Source organism: Elgaria multicarinata, chromosome 8 (assembly GCF_023053635.1).
Source record: "Elgaria multicarinata webbii isolate HBS135686 ecotype San Diego chromosome 8, rElgMul1.1.pri, whole genome shotgun sequence".
Taxonomy (NCBI): domain Eukaryota; kingdom Metazoa; phylum Chordata; class Lepidosauria; order Squamata; family Anguidae; genus Elgaria; species Elgaria multicarinata.
The window spans coordinates 51,208,842-51,231,710 of record NC_086178.1 but is presented as its reverse complement, the minus strand read 5'-3'; the positions used below and the strand labels follow the sequence as shown (position 1 = coordinate 51,231,710).

Here is a 22,869-nt window from a genome sequence, read left to right as displayed (position 1 = left end):
TAACGGGAAGGCAGGCAGCACTTGAGCAGCTGAACTCTGCTAAGGACAAGCAGCAGGGTGGAAGACAGGCTGCCAAACATGCCCCATATCAAAAGAGACAAGCCATGTGTGTTTCTTTTCTACATCCAAAGGGCACGTCAATGAAATAAGCAGGTTGACATTAAGTGTTTCAAGATAGCGTGCCCCAGCTGAATTGAGAGAAGAAGAAATTAGTTTGGAGAGTCTTTCCAAGCCTGTGGAGTCAGACTTTGGGCATGTCTACACCAGCCATTAAATCCGGGCTGGTCTTGTGTGGGTCCCTGTGTGTCCATATGATGCACAGGAAATCCCAGGGGCATTTCTGTGGGATATTGGGAACCACAGAAAACCCAATGTTTCCTGCAGTCCTGGGAGCATCCTGTGGATTGCAGGTGGTGTGAATACCAATCCTGCCTCTTCCTTTCCTCCCCAGGAGTATCAGGGCTCTGAAAACAGGCATGGAGCTGTATGGGGAGGCTCCGTGCCCAAGGGGTGGGGAGAGTGGGTTTGGGTTATTTTTTTACGTACTTTTTGGTGAAATGCAATTGCGCTCCATGTCCCCTGTTAAAAATAAAATAAAATGGCGGCTACAATGCCCCTCTTCCCTTCTGGGACGTCGTGCTGCCATTTGGATGTTGGGGGAGGATTGCAGAAGCAGGTAAGTCCACGATCCTCCCCCTCCCTCCTTCTGCACCCTTAGGTGTAGACATGCCCATAGTCTTAGAACACTGGTGCAGAAAGATTTTCAGCACAAGGGCTGTATTCTATTTTGGAGAAGCTCTTGGTGCTGCATTCCAGTGGTGGATAAGGCATAGCACACAGTTAAACCATGGAATCTGCTACTACAAGACATAGTGATGGCTACCAATTTGGCTGGCTTTAAAAAGGAGTTTGAAAATTCCTGGAGGAGAAGGTTACCAATAACTACTAGTCCTGATGGCTATGTGCCACCTCCAGTATCAGAGACAGAAAGCCTATATACACCTGTTGCTGGGGAACATGGGTGGGAGGGTGCTGTTGCACTCATGCCCTGCTTGTGGTTTTCCCATCAAGAGCTGGTCGGTCATTGTGTAAACAATGCTGGACTAGATGATCCCTTGGTTTGATCCAGCATGGCTCCTCTTACGTTCTTAAGTAGGGCACCCCTCGGAAAATAACAACAAAAATACTGACATATTTCATTGTAAAGCTCTCACTGCCAGTAACCAAGCCTTTCCATCTTTCAGAATGGGGTGTGTGGGGGGGAAACTGCACAAAAGACAAGGAACCATGCTTTGTCATACAGCCAGATATTTGTGTGTGCATGCATGCATGCACATATGCAGCAAACCAACATTAGAAAAACAACCCATGGTTTTCTGCCCCCCCCCCATTTTTTTAATTCCTGTGAGCAGGAGCCTGGCTTGTTGAACAAACCATGGTTAAAAGACACTATGGCTTAGCATTACATCCAAATGCAGTCTATCACTCCCTTGTGCTGTTCCTGGTGTTTTCACAAGGCTCGCATTGATTTTATGCCTCCATCCAAGAGCAATTGGTCACAGGCCCTTCTCTTTTAGGGCTGTGTTGATGGCTGATTGAGCCATGAAGCATAACGTTTTTGAGAGACCAGAAACAGAAGCACTGGTGCTCGAGACCATGAACTACTCGAAAGCATTTCCTCTTGATAAGCCTTGTCTTTGCTGCCAGCATTCTTCTCAGGCACCTATGATGTAACACAGAAGGCAGCTGGTCTGGGTACAGAAGATGAACAAGCAACCAGTGGGAAATTCCCCCAAGGCAAGACTATTTTGGAAGTGTGTTCATTCTGGATTCAGTTTCTCAACCTGGTCACAATTATGCAGGATGACAGCACATGCATAGCAGGGATTTTCCTCACTGAGAGAAAAGGACTGTGGGATCCCAGCAGGAAATGCCTGCTCCAGTTCCTTCCAAATAACACAAATTTGCAAAAACTCTGGCTGCAGAATATGTTATCAATGGGAATTAATGCAGCTTATTGACATATTATGTATTATATTGTATTTAAGTCATGAAGGGGCAAAATTCTGTTCCTTTATTTAAGTCACCTATTAAAAAGATAGATGATACCAGGGCTCCTAATAGGATGGTACCTGATTACTTCTCTCAGTCATCTGCAGTCGTGAGTTCTCAGTTTGCTTCAAATCTTCTTCTGCAGCCTAATAGGATAGCTTTAACTGTATACCCTAACAGAAACTGTATTATCCAATGGAACACCTTGTCTTCTATACAGAGACATCTTAGTTATCTATTACAACTACCACTGAAGGAAATTGATTTAGTGTCTATGGATAAGCTGTATGCCCCTCCACTAGTGCAAAAACGTATTTTACTGTTTAGATCTGATAAAATACCAGTAATGGTTATGAAGGAGAAGGCTCTTTTAGCTAGGTTTGATGCCATCTCTACCCGAGTTTTTTTAGATGCAGTAAGGCTACCTCTTCTACCCTTTTTGTGACTAGAAAATCCCCAGTCCTCAAGTGACTTCCCTGGCCCATCTTCTCTACCAGAAAAGGCTATTTTACATGCTTCTTCATCTAATGCTTCTAGGATTCCGGAAGAAGAGCAGTTAATTAGTTCTTACAAATGCCTACCTCTGAATGAAAAGGGGGCCATAATCAATAGATTATCGATAGTTGTTTAAAAATTGTTTAGGTATCTGTGTATCTGTGCTGTCTATTTATATGTTTGTATGTAAGTGTCTTTTTATATTATTTATTTTAATGGTTTTTAATCTTTGTAAACCACCCAGAGAGCTTCAGCTATTGGGCAGTATAAACATATAATAAATGGAATGAAATGGAATAAAATGAAATGAAATGAATGAAACTCTTTGCTGGGACAACATCTCCTCATTACTTTCAATGAGCAGGGAAAGCTTCAGCATTCTGGGAGCTGTCTGGGGTTCTGATCTAGCCTGTCTTAACCTGAATGCTTTGTATTATAGTTCCCCAAACCTGACAATTACCTGATGTGACTCAAGTTCATGGGTGTTAAACCTGTTTCAGCCCAAGGGCCATAGTCAATTTCAGAGAATCTCTTGGTGTGTGTGTGTGTGTGTGTGTGTGTGTGTGTGCATTCCAGTGGTGGGTGGGGCTGAAGGCAAAAGGGGCAGGTCCAAAATACCAAAAATACCAGCATATTAGATGATGATGATGATGATGATGATGATGATGATGATTTATTGCATTTATATCCTGCCTTTTTTCCGCCAAGGAACCCAAGGCAGCATACATAATCCTCCTCCTCTCCACTTTATACTCATAATAACAACCCTGTGATGTAGGCTGGGCTGAGAGTCTGTGACTGGCCCAAAGTCACCCAGTGGGTTTCCTTGGCTGTGTGGGGACTAGAACCCGGATCTCCCGACTCCCAGTCCAACACTTTAGCCACAACACCACACTGGCTCTTAATGCCAGTAACTAAGCCTTAGGAGAGACATTTCCACCATTTAGAAGAGGGAAAACACCACACAATATTCATGAAACACAAAAGTGGTCAGAGGAAAGGGGGTGGGGTCAAGGGAAGAGGGAGTGGACATCTGGGGAACCCTGGAGGGCTTAAATGGGATTCCTGGTGGGCTGGATTTGGCCCAGGGGGCAGCGATTCCACACTCATGCTCTACTTACAGTGACCTAGCCCCTCATAACTCTGCCTGCTGTGGCTATATCAGTTGAGATCCTGATACTACACTTTGCTTGATGGGGCCTTGCTCAGTCTATATGGGCAGCCCACAGGCTACCCTCAGCCATTCTTTCAACATCTTTACTCACTGTCACAGGATAGGCCATAAGAAGATAAGAAAAGCTATGCTGGATCAGACCAAGGGTCCATCCAGTCCAGCACTCTGTTCACACAGTGGCCGATCAGCTGTCGACCAAGAACCGACAAGCAGGACATGAGGGCAACAGAACTCTCTCAACCATGATCCCCAGCAACTGGTGTACATAGGCTTACTGCCTCTGATACTGAAGGTAGCACATAGCCATCAGGACTAGTAGCTATTGAAAGCCCTCCACCATGAATGTGCTTAATTCCCTTTTAAAGCTATCCAAATTGGTGGCCATCACTGCATCTTGTGGTAGTGAATTCCATTGTTTAACTATGCGCTGTGTGAAGAAGTACTTCTTTTTATCTGCCCTGAACCTCCTACCAATCAGCTTCATGGGAAGACCTGGGTTCTAGCATTATGAGAGTGGGAGAAATGGTCTCCCTACCCACATTCTCCACACCATCACCTGTACTATGAGATGGAAGAAGCAATTAGCCATGTGGTGAAAATCAAGGCAGCAGATGAAGGTTTGAACACCCACTAAACAAAACATTTAGTTTATACTAAACATTTTGAAAAATAGCAATGATTGCAATGACATTTCTGGGGAAAACAGATTTTAAATCAATTTTAGCATGAACTATGAGCAATTAGGCTTCAAAAATAACATGAAAAATCATCCATATAAGCCTTGTCTAGACTGTTTCCCTGCTTAAACCAATTCATAACAAGAAAGCAATGCCTTCCAGCTCATCGAAATGCTTTGCAAGAGCAGCTTTCACCTCTGCTTTGGTCTCTGGAGTCTTGTCCCTCTGAAACAACCTCTGTCCTGGTTTCTTTCTTGTGATTTCTAGCTCTTGAACTCTCTCTCTCCCAATCTCTTAGCTAACAAGAAGAGCAGCAGAGTTTTGCTAAATTTCTAGTTCCCATTGTAACTAGGCTTCTCCCCCCTACCCCCTTGGGTTACAGTTTCCTGTTAAACCTTCCGTGATCTTTTGAACACCTCACAAGAAGAGCCTCTAAACTCCAAATAACCCAATCTCTAAATGGAAAGCAACCATTTTATAACTAAGGAAAATACACCCACACCAACGGCTAATCCGTTTAGCCCTATTTAAGTGTTGCTCACCTCAACAGACAACAGGGATACAGAGGAGGCACTCATTTAGCCCAACTCCAGAGGCCCCACACCTGCTCCAGGTCCTTCTTCTGCTCATGATGCACCTCCGCAGGAGAAAGCCTTTTGGACCTATGGAGCCTCCCCATGCAATATCGAGCCCTAGATTTTCCTGGCCTCCACAGATAGAAAAGGCTCCTTGCTGCAGAAGTGAACCCTGAACAGATGAGGGGCTGGGAAGAGCTGTGTGACCTCAAGGTGGGCTACAGATGTGGCCCACAGCAGAGCTGGATCCAGGTTTCAGAGGGCCTTTGGGCAAGACACCCTCAATGGCCCCCATTCTCAGTGAGTCTACCTTCTCACTGCCATTGTCTCCAGCTGCTATTGTTCATCCTTATCCTCTTTTTCATCATTGCTACCACTTCCTTACTTGACAGGCAGAGAGCCAGTGGGCAAGTAGGCAAGAGCATCTGCTGCTTCTCCTTCTCACCACCTCTATTGTCTGGGCTGGAATGAGAGGTAGATGAACAAGCATGTTGCAATGGTGAAGAGGAGCAGCCACTCTAGGAGGATCTTTTCCGTGCACTGCAGGCGCCCAGCCGTGCTTATCCTTGATGCTTATCCCTGCCTCACAGCCCTCTGAACCAGTGTTGCCTTTTCAGGTGACTAATACCTGAATAGGACTTTTGTTTCATTGCTCTTGAGATGATCATCAGCCCATGGCCCTTCTTTGGGAGTGTATCTCCTCTCTCACAGATAAAGCAACGGACAGCCTAAGCCTATTTTTAATTACAAGATGGGAGACTAGCCTAATATGGAATATTTCTTCTACCTTTGTCATATGTCATATAGCAGAAGTGAAACCTTGATAAAAACACACATAGATAAGTGAGAAATAAAGGCACACATCTTCTGCAAAAGAGCAACAAAAGCAAGCAGAAAGTCCCTTCCTCCTCCTTCAGCAAGATCTCCCCAGTCTGGTGCCCTCTGGATGTTTTGATCTAAAATTCCCAACAGCCTCAAGCAACATGGCCACTGGTCAGTGATTATGGGAGTTGTAATCCAAAACATCTGAAGGGAACCAGGTTGGGAAAGACTGCTTGTGGCTCTTGTATCTTCTCAGGGCCAGGAAAATGAGGCTAATGCGTAGCTCCCTAAGGAATTCTCTGCATTCCCAAAGCTTCCATGAACTTGGTGCAACAACAACAAAAGATGACAAAACTTTGCCATCTGGTTACATGCAAGTTCTGTAGAGTCAAAGATGGAGACACAGGTAGGCCTGACCCCACTTCCATCTGCTGTTTTTTTGCCCAAGCCCTCAAATAAGTTGGGGGTCTCCAGCAACCCTGCTCCCTGAACAGAGGGGAATATCACCCCCCTTTCAAAAATGGCATCTTGCAGCTCAGGAGCTTATTTGTTTTATTTGCTTGATTTCTTTATTTTATCTCATTTCATTTCTATACTGCCCAATTGCAGTATCTCTCTGGGTGTTCACAAAAATTACAGCATAAAATATAAAATACAAAATTGTTGTTGTTTATTCGTTCAGTCGCTTCCGACTCTTCGTGACTTCATGGACCAGCCCACGCCAGAGCTTTCTGTCGGCTGTTGCCACCCCTAGCTCCCCCAAGGTCAAGTCTGTCACCTCCAGAATATCATCCATCCATCTTGCCCTTGGTCGGCCCCTCTTCCTCTTGCCTTCCACTTTCCCTAGCATCAGCCTCTTCTCCAGGGTCTCCTGTCTTCTCATTATGTGGCCAAAGTACTTCAGTTTTGCCTTTAATGCCATTCCCTCAAGTGAGCAGTCTGGCTTTATTTCCTGGAGTATGGACTGGTTTGATCTTCTTGCAGTCCAAGGCACTCTCAGAATTTTCCTCCAACACCACAGTTCAAAAGCATCTATCTTCCTTCGCTCAGCCTTCCTTATGGTCCAGCTCTCGCAGCCATAGGTTACTACAGGGGATACCATTGCTTTAACTATGTGGACCTTTGTTGTCAGTGTGGTGTCTCTGCTCTTAACTATTTTATCAAGATTTGTCATTGCTCTCCTCCCAAGAAGCTTAAAACCACAATATAAAAGTACAACCAGAATCAAACTGAGCAGCAATTCAGAGATTTAATACACAGATTTAAAATAGCAGAGCTAAAAGACTAGGATGCTAAAATGCTAAAATACTGGGAAAATAAAAAAGGTCTTCACCTGGCATCGAAAGGAATACAACATACTTGCCAAGCGAACTTCTCTAGGGAGCTCATTCCACAGCCGGGGTGCCACAGAAGAAAATGTCCTCTTCCTGGTAGCCACCCATCTCAATTCATTCAGCAGGGGCTCCAAGATGAACTTAGCGTCTTAGCAGGTACATACAGGAGGAAACAATCCTTCAGATAACCTGGTCCCAAGCCATTTAGGGCTTTGAATGCTAAAACCAGCACTTTGAATTGGGCCGGGAAATGGACTGGCAGACAGTGAAGCTGGAAAAGTATTAGCATAATGTGAACTTGTTGGTCAGTTCCCATTAAAAATCTTGTTGCCCAGTTGTAGACTAGGGATGTGCTCTGCTTCTAATCGGACCAGCAAATTAGAAGCGGAGCGGGATGGTTCGCCTCCCCTTAAGGCGGAGGCGAAGAGGATTGCGGGGCCGGCGGAGTGTGGCGAAGAGGATCGAGGTGAAGGCGGATCCTTCACCTTGATCCGGAGCTCCGCCGGAAAGGTAAGTGGGGTTTACCGGGCCCTGCTGCTGTCGCCCATGCGGCGACAGCGGCAGGGCCCGGTAACCCCCCCCCGCCCTCCTCTCCCTTACCTGCCTCCGTCCGCGGTCCGTCGGCTTCTTCAATTGAGCCCGCGGTTCAACCAGGAAGTCTAGGCCGCACTTGCGGCCCAGACTTCCTGGTTGAACCGCGGGCTCAATTGAAGAAGCTGACGGACCGCGGACGGAGGCAGGTAAGGCCCCCTCCCCCTTGGTCCCTTACAGGCTCTGCCGGCGACGGCGGCAGGGCCCGGTAACCCCTCCACCCTCCTCTCCTGGCCTTACCTGGCACCACTCCCCTCCACTGCGGAGCTGGGATTCGGAGCCGGAGCTCCGCGGTGAAGAGGAGCGGAGTATGGGCGGAGCGGCGCGGGGCGGAGCGGGCCGATCTGAAATTTTCGGATCAGCCCGCAGGGCGGAGCGGGGGCTCCGTGCACACCCCTATTGTAGACCAGCTGAAGTTTCTGAACCTTTTCAAAGGCAGTCCCATGTAAAACGCATTACAGAAATCCAGATAAGGAGTTTGTCCCAAGCTAGGGTGGCCACATGTCCTGCTTTGCAGTCCTGTATTTGAAGAGCTGTCAGAGGACTGTCCTCTATTTCAAGATGTCTTCTTTTTAAAGGGCTCTCTGGCCCAAGCCAGGTTTAGAGATCAAGAACCACAAGAAGCCAGGAGAGCAGGAAGGGGCCTTGAAGTTGGCCATCCACCCCTTAGCACCCAAACAGCAGGCTGAGCAGGCAGCCCACAGGTTGCCAGGTGAGACTCTTTCCCATTATGGTGAGTTATACTGTATATTTATTTAAATTATAGGGTGCTTTCAAAAGGGGCATCTATAGTATTCAATTAGCATATTCAATTTTTATGCAGATTGGGGGGCCCTTTTTTCCTTTTTTGGGGGGTTGATTCATATTCTCTGTTTTGGTTATGTTTAGGTGGCCACCCTCCCCAAGACAACAGCCCATGTTCACATCATGCCTTAGATAAGCCTCTGAGGGAAGAAAGGAAGGAAATGAATTTTAGTCTGGCCTTTTCCCTCTTAACTAGGTGAAGGAGCACTCAATCAATTCCTGCTTAAAATATCCCAGGCAATTACAAGGGATATTATTATTATTATTATTATTATTATTATTATTATTATTATAGCAGGTAATGAATACTGATGTTAATAATATCGGTGCTGGGAGGGAAACCCACATTTCACTGGCAGCTTCTCCTCCTTGCTTCTGTGATTCATTCATACAGCTTTTATGCCACATGGTATGACACAGATCCCCACCCCCACAACCCTCTCCTACGGAACTGTTAGTCTATCATTAGATCAAAGGGAGGATTATTTAACATAGATGTATCCTTTTGGAGCCATCCACCCTGATGAGAGTCAAATGCCAGTGTGTGCTATCTATTCCAAAGAGGTAAAAGCAAGGAGCTTGATACTAGAACAGGCTCTGCATTTCAGACTGAAGGCACAATCCATATTTGGCCACAGATGCTCATCTTCCCAGCTCTGCAACAGACAGCTGGCAACAGAATCCTGCTGGTGTGGGGAAACGTACCAGTACAAGACCTGTTCTACAGTAAATTATGCTACTGCATACTTTTCACATATGGGTCACCAGCACGGTAAGAGCCCTGCTTTCCCGGCAGAAACCTCGCCGTTATGTGCAATAGCTGTTCAATCTCGTTTGAGAGCCTGTGGCTGGACTAGTCAAGTAGGATATAAATACTAGAATAAATAAACTCACTTCAGCCTCCTGTCGTGGGGATTCCTGTTTAGCCTCCTGTTGTGGGGATTCCTGTTCCACTTGTAGATTTCTCCCCCCTCCCCCGAATATTAGCCCTCAGTTCTTTTCACGCAGCACACCTGCTCCAGGGCCATCTGCACCCAGACTGCTCCAGATTAATGTAAATGGATTAAACAGCTGATTTAGTTATCGGCCCCATGTGACTGCATTGACCGGCACATGCTGAGCTAAATGCATCCTATACTTGCTTAAGTTGCTCAAGCAACTATTTCCAAGGGCCAAACTACACATTACACCCAGCTGTGGTTAAATCTATTATTATTATTATTAATTATTATTATTATTATTATTATTATTATTATTATTATTATTATTATTATTTACATTTGTATACCGCCAAAAAGCTGAGGCTCTCTGGGCAGTTTACATAGGATTAAAAACACAAAAACAATATATAAAAATTAAAAAACCATACAATTTAAAACCACAAAAACATACAAAAACAAACCCAGGCTAATTACATATTGCTAAATACCTGGGAGAAGAGAAAAGTCTTGATCTATCTATGGCTGTTTTTACATCTAAGGGTTATCCCAGGAAAATGGAAGGATTGTTCCTGCCTGCTCCCAGGATCCTCTGTGTGTAATTTGGATGCACAGGGACGATCCCAGGATATAGGGCTGGTGTAGTCATGCTCTATGTATCTATCCTCATCATCTAACTAAAAGCAGCCTCTGGAATGTTGGGAGGGACTGCCAGGCTTCTCCAAACTGATGATCCCCAGATGCATTGGACTACAGCTCCCATCATCTTCAGCCAGCATGACCATTGGAGGGTGCCACATTGGGGAAGGCTTGCATAAATCTTTTCTTCCACTGTGTCTTATGTGTGTGATTCAGGTATTCTTATCTTTTCTCTATGACATTTTGTTAAGGCTTTCTTTTGAATGTGAAATGTAAGAAAAGTGTTTTTGAGCGCCATTTTTGGGTACAAATAAAATAAATAACAAATAAAACTGACCAGACTTGTGAGATCACTAGCTACCCCTGAATCATAGAATAGTTGAGTTGGAAGGGGCGATTGAGTGCAACCTCCTGCTCAATGATTTATCCACCTTAAAGCATACCTGACAGGTGGTTGTCCAGCTGCCTCTTAAATGCCTGTAGTGAGGGAGAGCCCACAACCTCCCTAGGTAATTGGTTCCATTGTCATACTGCTCTAACAGTCAGGAAGTTTTTCCTGATGTCCAGCCAGAATCTGGCTTCCTGTAACTTGAGCCCATTATTCCATGTCCTGCACTCTGGGATGATTGAGAAGAGATCATGAAAGAAGCTTTTTACCAGTACAGGAAGATGGTAGCAAGGTAGCTTTGCTTTCTTGAGGCACTGAGATGTTATAATTTTAATTAGCAATACAATGAGTGAGCATTCCTGTTGATTTTCCTTCATAGTTTGCTTAATGCAATGGACTGCTGTAACAGCAACTTCACTTAAAGCTCCATCCAACAAGCGTTTTATTGCACACTCGTTACTGGGCACTCACGGAGTTTACTCACATGATGTCATCTGCCTTCCGCCCCTTCTGGCCTTCCTTGCGCAACAACCCCCTCCCCATGGTTAAGTCCGATGCATTTTTGAACATGGAAATGATGCTCTCTCCTGCTGTGTGCAGGAGAAGCAGCGTCGTTAGAACAGCGGACTCAATGGGCCTCGTGCTCATTGTGTACTTCCTCTTTTGAGAGAGGAAGTAACTGAGGAACGAAAACACGGGTGGAGAAACAATGGTAGGAAGCGTGTTAACCCCTGCTGTGATGGAGCTTTCTGCTTAACCTGCTCATAGCAAAGCAACATTTAGCTTAGCACTGAGTTTCATAATGTACAATGAATCTGGAAACTAATATGGACACAGTAGAAAGAGACTAGCATGGGACTCTATAGGCAGGCATGGTGAATTTCTTCAGTTTTCCCCTTCATATTTCATATTCCAAGCTGCCCTTGATTGGGAATTGTATTGGACAATGCTATGGTGCAGCTAGTGTGATTGAACCAGTGATCTTATTTAAAAGCAGCACCCTTTTGCATAAACCAAAAGCAGTGTAGCATAATGGTTAGCAAGTTGGACAAGGACTGGTGAGAGCCAGGATCAAATCCCCATTCAGCCATGAAGTTCACTGGGTGAACTTGGGCCACTCAGTATCTCTCAGCCTAACTTATCTCATGGGCTTGTTGTGAAGGTAAACATGGGGAGGATAATGCATGCTGCCTTGAGCTCTTTGAAGAAAGGCAGGAAATAAACAAAATTTCTCAGAGCCCAATCTTGCTCTCTCAGTTTCAACAGCAACAGAAAGTGCTTGGCTTTACATGTCAACCTTTGAGATATTAGAAAGGGGGAAACAGTTATGTAACTCTCACAGTAACAATCAGTAATGGCAAAACAAAAATCTACACAACCAGGTGCAAAATCTTTTCACCAATGACAGAATCAGAAAGGGTAAACTTGGCTGTCAGATACCATGGTGGGACTGAAACACATCCAACATGCCCCCCTCCTCAAACTGAGTTTGTTTTGATAGCACACAAGAAAATAGAGGAAATTATAGTCAGACTGCTTCTATCTTTGTAACATTGCAAAAATAAAGTTCTCTGTCATTCCACTCCATCAACTAAAACTCTGGTCCATACCTTGCTCATCTCTTGCCTTGATTAGTGCACTCTTCTCCTCTCTAGTTTTCCCTTGTCCTATATTCCACCTCTTTCCATATTATCCTACCCATTGCCTAAGATCAGAAACAAAGGTTCTTCTCTGTGACCAGGATAGCACTATCTCAGAGGGAAAATAACCCATGGTGCCTTATTTACCCTCCCTAAGCATGCTCATTGTGAGCTACCTAATTAGCATAATTACCCTCTCCAGGTGTGGGATGTCATGACATCCAAACCTGGCAAGAGTGGGCACCTGGGGTGATTTACAAACCACCCAGCAACCCTAGGTGCTCAGAACTAGCATGTGTGGGGAGGGAAAATAAGCCTGTGGCTCCCCCCCATCTGTGTTCATGGGAACTCACAATGAGATAAAGACTGGGTTCACACAACACAACAAGCACACTCAAGTTTGAGTATGGATTGAGTGTGAGCTGTTGTGTTGTGCGAACACAGCCATGCTTACAAGCCATGATTTGTTAACCATGAACAACCCACGAAGAGAACCCATGGATTGCTGTTGGGTTGTGAACTGTAGATTGTTCATGGGTAACAAACTATGGTTAGTTAATGCAACTAGGTTCACACAACCCAACAACTCATGATTCATGTGGGAGGAGATGAAACCCATGCTTCAATGACAACCCATACTCAACCTATACTCAAATTTGAGGGAACTCAGTCTTTGTTTCATCTTGGGTGGAGGCATATTTGAGTGGGACAAGGAACTGTAATCTTTAGTTGTTGTAACACACCTTAAATGGCACTTTATACCTGAAGGGCATGATAGTGAGGTTTTCAATCAATCAGCCCACCTCACCTCTGTCTAGAAAAGCCTTCCACAACCTGGTGTCCTCCAAATGTTTTGGATGCCATAAAAACATAAGAAGAACCATGCTGGATCAGACCAAGGGTCCATCTAGTCAAGCACTCTGTTCACACAGTGGCCAACCAGCTGTTGACTGGGAACCCACAGGCAGGGCCTGGGTTGAACAGCACCCTCCCACATATGTTACCCAGCAACTGGTGTATATAAAGTGGGGCTATATAAGCTGATGTATATAAACTGGGACTGATGCCAACTCCCATCAGTCCCAGATATAACGGCAAATGCTCAGGTATACCAGGAGTTGCGGTCCAAAAGACCTGCAGGACATCATGTGGGAAAATCTGGTCTAGAACTTTGCTGCCCAATGCAATCATTCCTCTTCATGCTTTAATCACATGGCTCCCCTCCTTAAACCATTACGCTGGCTTCCTGGCTAAGACAAACTCTTCACCCTTACTATCAAAGTTCATCCTTACTACCAAAGTTGCCACTCCCCCTCTCACCCTACCCTTATATTCCAGTCCATCCCAGTCTATGATCTTTGCCTTTCCAGCTCCCCTACCATCAGCCATCCAAAGGACTTCTGCTCCTTCATGTGTCCCTGCCTTTTGTCCTTTGCTGCCCTTTAAATGCCTGGATCTGCCTCCCTGAACTTCTGTCTGAAGTAACCTCTTCAGCTCCCTCCTCAGGATCAACATTTTTCAATGAAGCTTTCAGCATAACTTCTTGGTTCCCATAGCTCACTGTAACTAAGCTTAAGTATGTGTCTCTGAAATAAACACATCATCTTTCCCTGCCTGCCACTGCCTCCATTTCCCTTCACTTTCTTTGTTGCTGCCCCAAGGTCAAATTTTAGATCGGAAGGAATGGTTGAAAGCCAAGCAAACTCCAGGCAGATCTCATAGCTATTCTTAAGTTCTATAGAATCATAGAATACTAGAGTTCGAAGGGGCCTATAAGGCCGTTGAGTCCAACCCCCTGCTCAATGCAGGAATCCACCCTAAAGCATACAGTACCTGACAGATGGCTGTCCGGCTGCCTCTTGAATGCCTCTAGGGTGGGAGAGCCCACAACCTCCCTAGATAACTGGTTCCATTGTCATACTGCTCTAACAGTCAGGAAGTTTTTCCTGATGTCCAGCCGGAATCAGGCTTCCTTTAACTTGAGCCCATTATTCCATGTCCTGCACTATGGGATGATCAAGAAGAGATCCTGGCCCTCCTCTGTGTGACAACCTTTTAAGTATTTGAAGAGTGCTATCATGTCTCCCCTCAATGTTCTCTTCTCTAGGCTAAACATGCCCCAGTTCTTTCAGTCTCTCCTCATAGGGCTTTGTTTCCAGACCCCTGATCATCCTGGTTGCCCTCCTCTGAACACGCTCCAGCTTGCCTGCATCCTTCTTGAATTGTGGAGCCCAGAACTGGACGCAATACTCAAGATGAGGCCTAATCAGGGCCGAATAGAGAGGAGCCAGTACCTCACATGATTGTGATCTACAACTTGTGATCTACAACAATTCCAAGATCCTTCTCATTTGTAGTATTGCTGAGCCAAGTATCCCCCATCTTGTAACTGTGCATTTGGTTTCTATTTCCTAGATGCAGAACTTGACATTTATCCCTATTAACATGCATGTTATCCCTATGATCAACATGCATGCTGGCGCCTGAACCTGGGAACAGTTACAGGCTCCAAAGTCGAAGGACAATGGGATAATGACTTTGGGTAGACTCGGGATGGAACAGAAAGAACAAAGGGATCAATAGCTTGATGCTGCAAAATGAAAGGAAACCTTCCTTTGGATCCCTGGCTACTTGGTTGAATTAAAGCTAGCTAATGCAAAAGCCATGCTTCTGAGAGGAAGTTAGGTAGAGGTATTCAGAACAAAAGGGATAACAGGAGGGGGACCCAGGTGGTGATTTAACCTGCTGGTCTATCTTGAGGTGAGGAGAGCATCAGTTTTGGACCGTGTTCCCATCAAATAACTTTTATGACCACTTTAAAGGGACCTTTGTTGGTCGCTTGACTTGACAGTCAGGAAGGCATTTGCATGGACCCAGAGTTCCCAGGCATTGTCAGGTGGGCACCAAACACTCAACGCCCCCAAATTCCCCTTCCCCCATCACCATCATACACATGGATGGCCGCGGTGCCATGGACTGCTACCATGCCACGGGCTGCTCTTTTGCCACTGCTGCTGCTTGCTTGTCTCTTCCGCCAGCAGCAGCAGTAGTCTGGCAGCAATAGATTCATTGCTTCAGTAAATTAATTGCACATGTGCAGCAATCTCAAATCATATGTGCAAATTGTTTTCCTGGGACTGGAGAACTTTCTGTAGGGTGCCTTGAACAATCCCCCTAAAACTTAAAACTTGCTATTTTCAGCTCTCTTGGCCTTTGCAGAGGGAGGAGGGGGCAGCCCATTCTGTTAGTAAGGGGCGACATGCCAGTGACATCTGTGGGTCTGGGGATTACCCAGCACCACCGCTGCCACCGTTTTGTTTAAGGAACAAAAATCGTGGGTCTAAGGGAGTGCTCTTGTGTGGATGATGATGATTATGACTTTTATTATATTACATATAGCGGGGGTAGGTGCTTTCAGAACTTGTAGCTTCCAATTATTGCTTTTCTGTGTGGCTTTGAGAGGATGAAGATGATTTTGTGGAGTGGCTGGGAGGATTCCCCCACCCCATCCCGCCTCTCATGATGCCTTTGGCTCTGCCTCTGGTGCTGCCTCATCAGCTTCACTGAGCACCACACACAAGTGGCATGTTGCAGGAGGGCGATGCCTTTGATTAGGTTCCAGTAGAGGACACACAACTCAGTGAAGTTAGTTACATAAAATACAAACCCTGGAAATCCAGATTGAGATCCCAGTAGAGTCAAGTTTGCCCCCACCCCCACCCTAGCCACACTACAGAAAATGTCGTGGGTTCAAACACCATGCTAACCCACAGTTCAACAAACAACCCACACTCAACCACTGAGTGTGAGTTAGCCTGTTGTGCAAATCGAGCAATGGCAAACAGTTTTTCCTTGAAATACTAGCCATGGGCATTGGCATTGGTAGCTGCCTCATACCAACTCAGACTTCAGGGACTGAACTTGAAGCCATCTTCATAAAAAGCATGTGATCTACCACTGAACTGTGGCTCCTAGAAACCCATGATCAACAACAGAAATAATATGGACCCTGTTAACCAGACAGTGATTCATTACAACAACCTGGTAATTTGCCCTTTATGGTGTAGGCATAATGCAGCTTCCCCAACCTGGGCTAGATAACTTGGTGCCCTTTAGACGTTTTGGACTATAATTCTCATCAGGCCCATCCAGAATGGCCAATGAAAAGGAATACTAGGAGCTGTAGTTCAAAACATCCAGAAGTAACTGCTTTGGGTAGGTTGATGTAAATAATGCTTGATACAAGCTGTTCTGCCGGGCATCATCTTGAGTAATGGCATGTCCTTCTCAGGAAATTGATGAGGAACTATGTCAGCCATCCCCACTGGCTAGAAATTATGAGAGTTGCAGTCCAACACACCTGGAGGGCAGCAAGTTGCCTATCCCTGCCAAAGTGTGGACTACAAGAAGTGAGCCAGAAGAGGGTCGGTAAATCTGCTCTGGGTTTCAGTCAGAACCAGTCAACAAAGGAGCTACCCAAAGTGATGGAACCATTTTGGGAATAGGGTTCCACACTTTGGATAGCTTCTTTAGAGTTCTGACTGGTTCTGACTGGAACCAAGAGCAGATTCACTGACCCACTGAAACTCATTGAAATAGGAGCCACCAGCCTCCACTCAGAAGAGGTGAAGTCCAGGCACTATATGAAAATAGGACGTCTGAGTAGACATGTAAAGGATTTCACTGGAAAACACACTTTATGGAGAGTAACCTTCAGCCTTATGGTGTTTCGGTTGTACTACCTTTGTGCTCTTTTCAGTAATGCTGCTGATTTAAAGTGTGCTTTTTTCCCCATAAAAAATTATTCATCATCATTTTAAAATATATTATTGTAAATGTATATGCATTTGCTCTCCATGTGCTTTACACGGGAGTTAAAATGGCATGCATTCACATTCACACATGTACATGTCACACACACACACACACAAACCTGATTAATGCATAGTATCTGGTAGCAGACTAATGCTGCAATTCTATGCACACTTAAATGGGAATAAGTTCAACTGATCTCGATGAAGCTTACTTCTGAGTAAACACATGTAGTACTGCACTGTAAATAAATAAAGCGTTAGATGTATAATATGTAGTAGATACAGGCCAAAATTCTTGACTCCATAAACATGTTATTCAAATGCAAAATCTGAAAAACAAGGATTTTAAAAATACATATTATCCCACTTTTGCATAAAGCTTCCATTAATTATTTCAATACATTGTGGATCCCTTCCATTCAATCTGACAGTTCTTGCCAGCCAATTAGGCAAAAACAGGCAAAGTTTAGTCCAAACTTGCAAACTGCACTCAGGTCCCGAACATTTCTCCATAAGGAGTTGCCTCTATAGTTTAAAACACATACAGGAAGGACCTACACATCTTCACAAGGCTTATAGTACAATACTTGTGAGACATCCTGATTTGTATATTGCCAAACCCATTTAGCACTTGAAATGTATATCAAGATTTGTATCAGCAAAAGTAAATCCATTTGTGGTTGTCTCATAATTAACTGAAAGGGAAATTAATTGGCTTACTCTGACATTCCAATTATAGCAGGAAACAGCTGTAAGGAGCTGCAGAGGAGGTTACACAACTATCTTTGCATCTATTAATAGAATCACCTGGATTCATAAAAGCACTAACGTAACAGCACACAGCACAGTATCCCTAACTCGTAGTAACTAATGCAGTATACCACTAGACTTATGGAATTGTTATGAGTGCATTATCGAGCCCAATTTAAAGCACCTTTTTATTTTAAAGCCTAAAATGGTTTGGAGCCAAATTACCTGAACAACTGCCTTAACAAACAGTGGGTTTCGCTTATGCAATGGAATTGGCGGGACGGATTGCTTGTGGAACACCCCCATTACTGCCCTATATTTTTAGGATTTCCTTGTAGGAGAGAAGCCAAAGATTTTGCCTGAAATCAAGTAGTTCTCTATATACCTTTATTCTAGAGTAGTCTTTGATCCAGATCTTAAAATCCCTCCCACCCCCATTATGGTTTCAATCTGGATTGAGACTCCTGTGCCTATTCTAGTATGAAAATGAAGGCTGGGGCCAACATAGTTACTAGACACATATTTAAAGTCATGTCTGTTTTGGCCTCCAGTGCTTTGAAAAGCTAGAGGAAAGCAGGCTGAAATAGTTGCTTAGCCATGAATGCTAGTGTCTCAATAAGCCACTGAGAGAGCTTCACTTCCCCATCTGTAAAGCTGGAATAATCCCCACACTGCAAGGTTGTTATGAGGGAGAATGACTTTAAAGCACTTCTGTACAATTTAAAATGCAATGTAAATTATACTAAGAGTGAAGGCTTAGTCCGCTTGCTGCCTCCGTGAGAATAATGCTGCCCCGTTACAGAAACATGTCACCTCCAAAACCAGCCTGGATTGTGCCATGCCTAGTAGAAATTTGTTAGGACAACATGGTAAGGAAAGACAATTCTTGAAAATTCATCATCTGGCATTGCGCTGCAATTCCTGAATTTTAAATATGGACATGTGTTTGCTTCTCAGGTACTCTGAGGGGCCATAGCTCAGTTGTACAACACATGCTCTGGATATAGATAGTCTCCCTATCCAGTCTCTTGAATCTCCACTTGTAAAGGTTTTCAGATAGCACACTAGCAGGGCTCAGAACGCCCTCTGCCTACAAGAACGATTCCCGATCAGAGCAGATCATTCTTGACTAGATGAACTAATTGGCTGACTCAGTATAGGTCAGGAGTCCCCAACACGGTGTCTGCAGGTCCCCCAATGGTGCCTGCACAGCTCTTCCCTCCTTGCCCCCTTCAAAGAAAAATATAATAAAAAATGGAAAAACATTAGGTTACCAAGTTCTCCTTCCTGTTCCTGAACCTGCTGATCAGCTGTTCAACAGGCAGTAGGACAGAGCAAGGCAAAGAGGCAGAGGGGAGAAACAGTGATGGAAAGAGATGGGGGGAGAAATAGTGGGGCTAGAGGCTGGGAGTTGAGAGAAACAGCAAGATAAAGGGGTGAGTGGGAGAGAAACAGCAAGGCTAGAGGCTAGGAAGGGAGAGAAAAATGTTTGGGGATGGGGAAGGGAGAGAAAGAGTGAGGAAAGGGGTTGGGGAGAGAAAGAGTGGGGCTAGAGGCTAGGTTGGAGATACAGAGAGCAAAGAGGAAAGGTCTGTGTGGACAGAAAAAGTTTGGGTGGGGTCAGGAAGCAACTCTTTCCATTGCCCTCTCCCTCCCAGCCTCTCTATTTCTCTCCCCACCACCATTTTGAATAGCCAGGTCCCCATTTCAGCAATTATGTGACTAGCCACATCCTCCATGGAAGCCATTTTGTGGTGGTGACCACAGCAGTTTCTCAAATTCCCAAATTTGCCCATGGGTCCAAAAAGGCTGGAGTCCCCATGTACAGATCATATCAGCCAGGCTCTGTCTAGCTGACTGTTCGGCCTTCGGCAAAACCGAGGAAACTGCAAATACTTTCCATGGAATCTCTGGTTCGGGCTCAACATTGAAGCGTAGATTCCTAGCCATGCTAACTTGAGGTGTAGGACTCATGCAGAAGAAACAATCACAGCAGGTAGCTTTTGAGCAGATCCAGGTGGACACCAGCACATGATGAAATGGTGGTTTGATTACTTAAATTATGTGCTCAACGTGCAATTCAACACACATTTACCACAAAGCAGCTGACACTGAGCCGAGAAGTGACTTAAGTCATGAACTGGGTGCAAACTGAAGCAACCTGATAACCTCACTCCAAATTTAGGTTGTTTCTATTCAACGTGATGTCCACACCCAAGTAAATTGCCCCTTAGATAAAGTTTCACCAGCAAATTTCCCTGAGTTAAATGTATTTATTTATTTATTACATTTCTATACCACCCAATAGCCGGAGCTGTCTGGGCGGTTCACAAAAATTAATGCATTACGTTTGTATCTCACTCAACAGCCAAAGCACTCTGGGCAGTTCACAAAAGAAGACACGCCCGGAACATTTTGATGAATGTCAAATCCCAGTGATCCACCCTGCCCTGTTCACCTGCCCTACATCTGCCTGCTGCAGACATGAGTTAGCCCCGAGCAGAGCAGCTGGGAGAGATGTTGGCTGGTATGAAACCGTCACCTTGTTCTCGGTTCAACAGATCTCTTCTAGCCCATAGCTCTTACGCCAGAATATGCCTTGCCAGAGCTTTCCATTGCAGGCATGGCTTTAGTCAACGCGAGAAGAGAGGGGTCTTTTTTCACCAGCATGAAACTGTGTCACTGCTGCCTTGCAACCGAGCAGCAGGGGGAAAAAAAAAACTTTAGTCATGGAAGTGAGCAGGTGAAGCTCTGGAACTTCGCAGGTAAAAGAAGAAAGACCAAGGCCACAGCTAGACCTAAGGTTTATCCTGGGATCATCCAGGGTTCGCCCCTGCCTAAGCGCTGGATGCCCTGTGTGTCACCTAGATGAACAAGTTTGACCCCTGGACGATCCAGGGATAAACCTTAGGTCTAGCTATGGCCCCAGTTTTGTTTTGAACAGGTCTTAGCAAACCAGTGAGAGGAACTGCACGGAAGGAAGCCCGCAGCTACGACTTCTCTACACCAGAAGATGTTCCTCAGGCGCCCTCCTGCTTTATTCTAACCCCCACCTCCGCGCCCCACCTACACACACACACACACACACACACACACACACACACACACACACACACTTACTTCTTCCCAACCCAATTAACAGGCACTTCTGTTTCCTTCTAGCGAGCCCGGGGAAGCATCTATTTATCCTACTAGCATCCGGTGCCCGTGCGTCTTTTCTCGTTACCTTGCCCTAGACCCCAACAGACGCTCAAACTGCAGTTGAACGACAGAAGAGTCTCGCAGACATCCTGCTGCAGTCTTCGAGCCGTGCATCCTCCTCTCGCTTCTACTGCAGACCAACTCCCCGACGTTAAGCCATCAGCCGGAGCTTCCCTGTTTGCCTGCTGCAACACGAGCCCCGGCGAAATAAACATGCAGCAGCGCCTAGCTCAACATGCACAGGCACACAAGCACACGTGCAGCCGCCGCACGGATCGCAGTTCCCTGTTTGGGGGGTGGCGGGGGAGGCGGGTTTTCTTCTTTCGATCTTACCGTTCAAGTTGCCAGAGGCAGGCTGGCTGGCTGGCTTCTCTTTTACTTGGGAGGGCAACCGAAAAAGCAGAGCAGATGGCTTTGAAATACCCCAAGCCTGCCGTCTGTAGCTTTGGCCTTTATAATCCACGAGGCGTAGCTGGCTGCTGGGGTGTCAGGAAACGCAGGCGGCGGAAGGGGGCCAGGAGCGCTTCGGAGGAGTCTCCTTTCTCCCTCAAGGCTGCTTGGCTCTGCTGTTGTGGATCGAGCTTGTCTTCGCTGGCAGCTGCTGTCTCGCGTTGGTCTGAGCGCTTCCCCACTCAGCCTGACAGCTCCAGTTACCACTTTTAAGGTGGCTCTCCAACCCGGGCTGCCGAATTGTCTTCCTGCCCCCTAAATAGGTTCACATCCAGTGGTACCTGGAGATACTTCTGGGCAACACACACACTGGCTCTCCCTTCTCAGCATCAATGAAAAAGAGCCAGCCGATAGCAGAGGATGAACTGAGGAAACAACCATGCCTTTGATGGTCCCCTCTCATTGTGTTTTGGCAATTTCGTTGTGCGCTGAAATATTTGGCTTGTGAAGGCTGAGCAGGAATGACTCTGTTACACTCGGCTTCTATAAGGCACCCACAACGAATCGCCTTCGTGTTGTGTTATCCCCACATCCGAGCACTCCCTTAAATTCATAACTCGAGTTGAATTGCCTTCCCATTTCCAACTGATTGATCCCCTCCCATTTTGCATCAGATTCCAAGATGGACCCCAAGCAGCTGAAGCCTCAGGGTAACTCATTCACGTTGATCTGGACAGTAACCCTCAGTTCCCAAGGTTTATAAAAAATGAAGGTTTCTGAAACTGAGCCGCCTGTAGCTAGAATATATCTGGTTGGCAGCCCATGCTTTGAACAGAATGTAAACCCAGTTCCAACCCAATTAACTGTCCTAATTTTCTATCAAGGAACTCTGGAAACTATTTTTTTTTAATGAAAGGGATTCCCTGCCACAGAGTTCCCACACCCTTAATAAACTACAACTTCCAGGACTCTTTGGTGATGGTAGTGGGAAAGCTATGCCTACCAGGCTGGATCAAACTTGATTCCAAAACAAGCTGATGTTCACACAGTGCAGGTTTATTTGTCCAGATTTCTTTGCGCAATTCCAGAACTTCTCACCTCCATATGTGTTCCCAATACGAGTACAATTTGCACATGTCCCTCCCAGGAATATCGTCATAGAATCATAAAGATCTTCAAGGTTGGAAAGAACCTTGAAGATCTTCTAGTACAGGGGTATCGGGAGGTCCGAGGGGCTACCCTCTCCTGCAGGTGCCAAAAACAAGGGTGGGGATAAAGGTCTTTAAAAATGGTCTTCAGAGCTGCCACCGAGTACCAAAAGGGTATTTGCAAGGGGATTTTGACCAGAATCACAAACAGGTCAAAATTAGCTGACAAACTAATCTTTACCCTTTTGACAAGCTCCAGGTAGCAGCTCCAGAAGGATGTTTCTCCTAATGTTTAGCCAAAATCTGCTTCCTTGCAATTTCCACCAACTAATTTTAGTCCCCGAGAAAAACAGCATGGTAGCCTTTGAGATAGTTGAAGACCACTATCAACTTTTCCCTTAAGCTTCTCTTCTCCAAGCTCAACATGACCAGCTCTT

General features: G+C 45.5%; 1 protein-coding gene across 1 annotated transcript in view; it reads right to left on the bottom strand.

The window, feature by feature from the left end:
• Positions 1-20,971, bottom strand: part of DGKG (diacylglycerol kinase gamma) — a 134,742-nt gene extending 113,771 nt beyond the window's left edge. Inside the window, exon 1 of the mRNA XM_063132328.1 lies at positions 20,920-20,971. The gene's annotated coding sequence lies outside the window, so the exon portion shown is untranslated. The remainder of the gene's footprint in view (positions 1-20,919) is intronic.
• Between the last annotated feature and the right edge of the window lie 1,898 nt (positions 20,972-22,869).